Source organism: Crinia signifera, chromosome 4 (assembly GCF_055691185.1).
Source record: "Crinia signifera chromosome 4, ASM5569118v1, whole genome shotgun sequence".
NCBI classification, from domain to species: domain Eukaryota; kingdom Metazoa; phylum Chordata; class Amphibia; order Anura; family Myobatrachidae; genus Crinia; species Crinia signifera.
This window is the reverse complement of record NC_139220.1, coordinates 142,039,010-142,046,873: the sequence shown is the minus strand read 5'-3', so window position 1 is coordinate 142,046,873 and position 7,864 is coordinate 142,039,010. Positions and strand designations below refer to the sequence as shown.

General features: G+C 45.0%; 1 protein-coding gene across 1 annotated transcript in view; it reads left to right on the top strand.

Moving 5' to 3' along the window:
- Window positions 1-276: 276 nt before the first annotated feature.
- The window catches only part of LOC146074492 (myelin-oligodendrocyte glycoprotein-like), a 29,234-nt gene continuing 21,646 nt past the window's right edge, over window positions 277-7,864 (top strand). The window contains exon 1 of the mRNA XM_083182635.1: window positions 277-417. The gene's annotated coding sequence lies outside the window, so the exon portion shown is untranslated. The remainder of the gene's footprint in view (window positions 418-7,864) is intronic.

Sequence of the window (7,864 nt, the reverse complement as noted above, 5' to 3'; positions counted from 1 at the left end):
CCCCTGTGCTGGCCGACGCCGGCAGAGAGGCGCTCTGCCAGGGCCTATTTTTAATTCCATTCCCACCCTCTCCTGCTGCTCTCTTAACATGTACACTGGCACCACTAACACCGCCCCTCCCCCATCCAAACCCTTTTTTATCATGGTGCCCCCCCTGTCATTTTATCCTGGATCCGCCCCTGCATGCATACACACAAACATACAAGAGAGATTGTTTTTACATGGTATTATATATTGCACAAACTGAAAAGTGAAAGTGAAATTATAAAGGTTGTGCTCACCTTCCCCTTTTTTACAACCAGTTGGATTAGTTTGTATGTGTAAGATACAGCGAGGATAAGACAGGTAATGTGCTGTATATTCCCAGTTCTGATATCTTGAATGCTAAGGAAGACTTCCAACAGGATAAAATTAACTGTGAGTAAAGATAAACTATCACCAAATGAGTTGTTTATGAACTTCTGCTGAACGTACTGTCACGAGCTGCCTCTGGCTAGTCTGAGTTATTGCAGCCTGATTCCTGTATGTGTTCTGTGTGCAGTTTTAGCTAATACAGCACATCAGCACATTATCTCCATATACCAGGCTGCAGTTTATTTCAGATGTTTAGCTGCAGCTGTGTATCCACTCACCTTGCACATATTAGGCCATCAGCACTCTGCCTGTGTGTCTGGCTATCCACCTGCAGTGATTAGGGGACTTGTCCTTTCTGGTGGTTCTCATTAGGAGTTGCTCCCTATATCACCCAGCCTGCCCTGGACTCTATGGCGGTTATAGAGTCTTATTAACTGATCCTGGTCTGTGCTGTTGGTCTGGTAACCTGCGCCCCTATGGGGGTTTGAGCCTTGCCAGTCTGTGTCCCAGTCCTGTGTTCCTCAGTGAAAGCTAAGTTTCTGGAGTATCTTTGTAATCCATCATTGTTACACCTGTGAATATTGCAAGAGTGTAATGGTATTGCATCATGTGTCTTGTTGCACTTGTGTATATTATTAGAGTACTATTATTTACCATCCTGTGTATTGCTGCATTCATTGTTACATTCTTTACTATGTTGTGCATTGTTGCATCCCGGGCTATACTATTTCCCATCTGGGGTATTATTGTCCATAGCATACTGTCCCAGTACAGGAAACAGGTGTAGGACTCCACCTTCCAGTCTTAGCTCCTTCAGTAAGATCTTCTGTTCCTCTCCTTGCACTGTCTCCTCTTGTCCCTTTGTCCACTATAAGACCCCAGTAACTGGAGGACCTAATTCAACAGAGAACAGTGGCTGTTATAGGTGAAGCCTATAACAGGAGGCTTGCGAATACTGCACAAGGGTAAATAGACAGCACTCATAACGTACTTTATTTAACAATGTTTTCACATTTTACATATTTTTAATAGCAGTTGAGTATCCCTTTTATGAAATGCTTGGGACCAGGAACATTTCGGATAGGGGATTTCCTAATATCTTTTGTTTTTTTCATACTCACCTGGTCCTCTGGTGTCCACTGCGTCCATCTTTTGGGGCATCCTTGGTCCCAATTATGTATTGTGTGGGTATGCTGGTGACCATGCATCATTGGGACCGTGCATGCCTCTTAAAAGAGAGGCCATGGGACAAAGTGAGTATGCAAACCCCAAAAAATCTAGGTGCTGGGGGATAAAAAAAAGCAAAAATTTATAGCACACTGACTTTACTTTAATGTAATAATAATAAAAAAAAAACATTAAAAAGGTTTATACATAATAATGTTAGTGTATTTGTATGTGCAGTATATTATGCAATGTTATGTATGTAAATGTGATTGTAAATATAAAAGCAAGAACGCTAATCCCTAGCCCGGCTGCTGAGTGATCAGATCTCTGTCAGACTTCATTCTACTTGTACATATATGTGTATACCATTATACTGTACTTAGTGACCAGTGGCAGATTAAACCTGTGGAGACCCTTAGCTAGTTGAAATCTCAGGTCCCATCTTACAATTTATGTCCAAATACATTTTTATTTTACCAACCAGTCTATGATGTGGAAATTGTAATGCAAATCTGATTTCTATGGTTTATGTACTTTAAGTTTATCATTGGCAATGAGTTGTAAAACTTATTGCATATGATAAATGTCACTCCAGCCAATACTAACTGTCATATGTTTGAAAAATGACAGTTGGGAGCAGACTTGCTTGAACAACTGTTAGAAAACTTGATGATTATGATAACTCATTGTGTATGATAAAACTTGATTATAAATCTGCCCCTCAGTTACACTGACTGCAGTTTTTTTTTTTTTTAGTTATTGTCTTACACAACACATACATTGCGGGACAATTGCGCACGCACAAAATTAAGATGCATGGCCTTGTCATCATCCCGGCATAAAATCAATCCGTGTCAAGCATCTGAATCACTTACCACCTTGGTTCTTCTTCAATAGTCCAATTGTGGAGGGTCTGGCTGGGTCCGCCCTGCCCCTTACTGACTGACACACCCCCTCAAAAGCAGGTCTCCATGCTGCTGAACACACCCATGTGGTGTGGCATTTCATCACTGGAGAACATGGCAATCCAGTAAGGGCTATTTAAGCTGTTAGGTGTGGCCTGACAAAAGTGTGCACTGCATCTCCAGAGGAGATATCCAATTCCCCCCTCATTATACCACCACAGTTGGTGCTAGACTGGATCTAAGGTTCAGGCAGGCCACAGGTCTATGCCACCAGAGGGCAGTTGACCCCATTCACCTCTGCCTTGCTATAGTCCACAGTTATAATTTGGCTGGCACTAGGCTGTGTGTGTTCTATTATTCGGCATGTAGTTGTCATGACCCGGGTGACTAAACACTCATTCCTACCATTAAGGTGTCTCTCCAGGCTAGCACTGCAAAGTCAGAAGTTAGCTGCACTGTTTGCGTCTTGTACAGAATTCGGTGCTCTCTCAGTGCCAGATGCACTAAGCTTCAAAAGTGATAAAATGGAGAGTGATAAACAGCCAGCCAATCAGCTCCTACCTGCCATGTCACAGACTGTGTTTGATAAATATCAGGTAGGAGCTGATTGGCTGGCTGTTTATCACTCTCCATTTTATCACTTTTGAAGCTTAGTGCATCTGGCCCTTAATCTCTTGAGAGGTCACCCAGCACTGCCTATATGGGTATTACAGATGACAGTCTCAGCTCTCTGTGGACCTCCATTACGACAGGCCATATGCCTGTTTGCAGCAAGCCAGATTTCCATTTAAAATTCAAACATGCCATGTTTGGTGTTGTCACATGAGCACTCTACAGCCAATCCTCAGCATCCTGGGCTCCAGCTGATTGCTATAACCTATTATCTGTCACTGCTATAAAAGTGTTGGAAAACCAATACAGCAATAGTGCTATGTTGTTCTCAGGATAGCAGCATCTCTGTTTAGCTATTATGTATAGCACTCTTCCTAGAGACTGGTGCTATTGTCCTAGTACAGCACTCCCTGGCTTCCATCAGTTTCCCACACTATCGGTGTTCCAATATCGATCCCACTTCACCATCGGTGTCCCCACAAAGATCCTGCTCCACCAGTGGTGTCCCAGCATCGATCCTGTTTCACCAACGGTTTACCAACATCGATCCTGCTTCACCATCAGTGTCTCTGCTTCAATCCTGCTCCACCATCAGTGTTCCTACTAGGGTGACCAACTCATCCCTTTAATCCGGGACACATATTAATTACACAGGTTCTGTGGCAGTTTAAAACCAGGTTAAATGGAGTCTTGAGGTGTGGCAGTTTAAAACCAGGTGAAAGCCAGCCACAGAACCTGTGTAATTAATATGTGTCCCGGATTAAAGAGATGAGTTGGTCACCCTAGTTCCTACATTGACCCTGCGCCACCATCGGTGCCTTCACATCAATCCTGAAAAGTAATGTGCTCGCTGTTGGAATGGATGTGTCACAAACCGTAGTGCGCAGCCCCATTTGCGACCGCGTCCCCTACCTTCACGCTGTGCCACCTCTGGTGGTGGATCATGGTGTGATGTCCCTTGTGCCCCCTGTGCCTCCGTGGGCAGTTGGCGATGCCCCTCGCCAGTTTCTCGCCAGGCCCATGCAGTATGGCCGCCATGACACCGGTGACCAGCTACTGTGTAAACCAATGACACTGGCCGCTGGTCTGAACTCTGACCTGTACACCTGTAGCAGAACCAAGGTGTACACTGACACTTCCTGGTTCTGATTGATGCTGCGGCTTGCAGCCAATCACAAACAGGTAAGGGGGATATAGATCAGGCCTTGGGCCTAACTTCCTTGCCTTGAACAATTGCTTCCATCTGTTCCCTAAGTGTACTCCTGTGTCAGAGAAGTTCCCAAGGCTCCTGGCTACCCAGTGTTACCAGCGATACCATCTCCATGTGTCCTGCTGCTGCTGCTACTTACCTGGTTCCGTTCATCTTTCAGAGACTCCTGCTAATTCCATTACTGCGGTTGAGTGAGCAAGTTATCCCTAGCAGAGAACCCCGCTGGCACTGGCTAGCAATCCCCCTGCTAGCTCCCAGGCTAGACCCATTGGCTCCCAGACCAAACTGCTTTTATCATTCAGTGACTTTCTGCATCTCAGTCCTGATCTGTCGACAGGCACTGTCAACATCCAGGTCGACTCTCAGCTACTGCCGTCTTCTAGTGACCAATACCACCTGTGCCCTCTCCGACATTCACCAGTTGCTGTACTACAGTATTTGTCGCAGATATATATATCTGCTGCCGACATCCCTGGTCGACTGTGCACTGAAGTGCCCCCAGAGACATTGCAAACATCCTCCTGGTTATGGACATCTATAACCAATGACTCCCAGGTCGACATCCTCAGCTCCCAGGCCTTCCTGCAGCTCCCAGGCTGCCTACTGTCATCCCGCAGCTCCCAGGCCATCCCGCAGCTCCCAGGCTGCCCACTGTCATCCCCGGCTCCCAGACCATCCCGCAGCTCCCAGGCTGCTCACTGTCATCTGGATGCACTCCTACAAGCAGCGAAACGCGTTAGGTTTCAGCCTGGACCAGGATAAGCTGACCACTTTTGGACCCACCACTCAGAATTTCCAACATCCTGGGCTGCTCTTTCCCACCCTGAGAGCCAAACAGCCTTTTAACATCCCGCATCTGCGGCGCACCATTGTTGGCACCACACAGTTACAGCCTCAAGCAGTAATCAAGGTTGGTCTCATACAACTGAGACCATTGACCAGCCGGTCTTAAAAGTTACCAACCCTGAGGACACCTGCACATGGTTGCCTTTCCTATTGGAGCCTCTAGCGACGTGAGACACTTTGCGGCCATTTACCAGCTGTCAACCCCATCACATCAATTGGGGTCTTGACCCTCCGTGGCCCCACAGTCGCATCCATTTGAGGACCATTTCACACTACAATCTTTGGAACTAGATGACAACTGCCATCAGTGTTAACTATCAGCCCACAGGGCAATCTGAATTTCTCAGCTACCCAATCCCTTTTCAAGCATTACCAATTGGGTCCACTCTATTCAGCCTCTGGTCCAGTTATTGACTTTTATTGCAATTTTATTATATTTTTTTCATTGTACATTTTTTTTTATTGTATTTTTGTATACAATTGCCATATGCAATGTTGTTTTAATTAACATTAAATATTTGTGTGATTATTTCATCAACATCAGCACCACTTCTTTTCTTTTTTACTCTGCTCACTGTCATCCCTGGCTCCCAGGCCATCTCGCAGCTCCCAGGCTGCTCACTGGCATCCCCGGCTCAGGCCATCTCAAGACATACCCTCAAGTCTTCTGTGTCCTCAGTCCTAACCTGCGTCCAGAGGACCAGGGCAGGGGGCCGTGACCTGCTTGTCAGACGCAGCTAAGTCCATAGTTCCTTGCAGGACTCCCTGGTGAATACCGCTGGCACGTTAGACTCCGCGCCCCTGCTTCTGGTCTCCGCCAACCTCTGGTTTGCTGTGCCCAGGTTACCCGTGTATGTCATATATCAAATCTCCTGCTTTCTGCTTGCCAGCGCCCTCTACTGGTCCACCACGGTTACAGCCGGGAACACAAGAAACCCCGGTGCTGACAGGATGTTCACAGCTACAAATCCATTTGCAGTTTAGCAAATATTTCCAAAACCCACCTTCCATCCATCCACACCCCCTTATGGTGCTGTCTGTCCATCTATACCCCCTCCCGTCCTGTGCTGTTATCAAGTAGTCACTCCTGCTCGCTCCTTCTCCCTCTCTCCCTAAAAATTATAGAAATTTTTCATGTTCTTAAAATTTTATTTTTGTTCTGCTAAATTTTATGGTAATGTTTATGCACCCAGAGACTTTCGGTGATACTGTATTTATGCAATCTTGGGATGGGTTAATGTGGATTGGTTATGGCCTCATCATGCATTTCTATTAATTTAAAATGATCTCAGACATTGGCATAACTAATGTGTTTATCTATTTATTTTATGCTAATTATCCTATTGCCTTGTATTAAAAAAATGACAGAAGTAGTATTTGTATAAAGTTTGCATTGTGACATACTGTATAGAAAAATGGCTCATTGTACCCAAGCATTATATAGAAATTTTTCATCTAATCTTGTGCTAACATTACTTATGCAGTAATTATCAACTACATTAGGTTGCATTTCTTGCTCTGTATCTAAGAAAATTGTTAATGGTACAGTATATATATTTAAAGTCATTATTTCAGAAAGTAAGCTTGTATGTGATCTGTTTGTCCTACACATCTGTTAATGATTAGCAGAATTCCATTCCAAGAATATTCTACATGTTAATGATAAATGTATGTAATGCTTGTTTAAATATCTGTTTTATATCCTGATACTCTTGTATTGTCATTAACCCTTTTGAGTGCCAAATTATTTTGCTGTGACATAGATTTGCCAAGTGAATTCCAAACTCGGCATAACATTATGTCCCCCCCCCCCCCTCCTCTCACTAGTACTCGCACACCTCCCTTTCTCTCTCTTGATCCTCACTACAATGCCCCCCACCTTAAGGAACATTATAATGATAACAGTAGGGGTACTTCTTTCAAGATTTTGCTATGGGGCCACAAAGTTCTAGTTACATCCCTGATTGAATGCAGCCACCACAAGCACCAGCTTGACTTGCAACAGTCCAACTAGAGATGGTCGCTAATGAGAAGGAACCTCTGCCGGGGGAGCCGCAGAGGTAATCAGCTGGTCGCAGGAGCGGGAAAGCGACCATATTTCCCGCGATGGGAGTGTGCACCGGGTGCGCGCTCCCGTTTTTGCCCCTGTGGTGATCGCTGGTTGCAGGAACATGCTCCTGCGACCAGCTGATTTCCACTGCCGGGCTCCCCCCGGCAGTTTCTTTTTCATCAGCGACCATCTCTGGTCGCTGATGAAAAGGAGAAACTGAGCAAAATATTGCTCAGCAATATATTGCTCAGCCATATATGGTTGAGCAATATATCTCCCCCGTGTGTACGGGGCTTAACTCTCTCTGCACATGTTACATCAGCCCTGCCTGCAATGCACATGGGGGTTATTCTAGTTCATTCTTTCTGACAAATTCCTTCTTAGATGGACAAAACCATGTGCACTGCGGGTGGGGCAGATATAACTTGTGCAGAGAGAATTAGATTTGGGTGGGGTTTTTCTTCAAAGTGAGATCTATATTGCAATGTAAAATAAAGCAGTTAGTATTTTCCCTGCACAGAAACAAAATAACTCACCCAAATCTAATTCTCTCTGCACATGTTACATCTGCCCCCCTGCAGTGCACATGGTTTTGTCCATCTAAGAAGGATTTTGTCAGAAAGAATGAACTAGAATAAACCCCAAGGTTTTGTCAATTAGAAAGTGACTGTGCCTTTCCAAGTGAATCAGAATAACCCCCTTAATACAGTACATAGATTA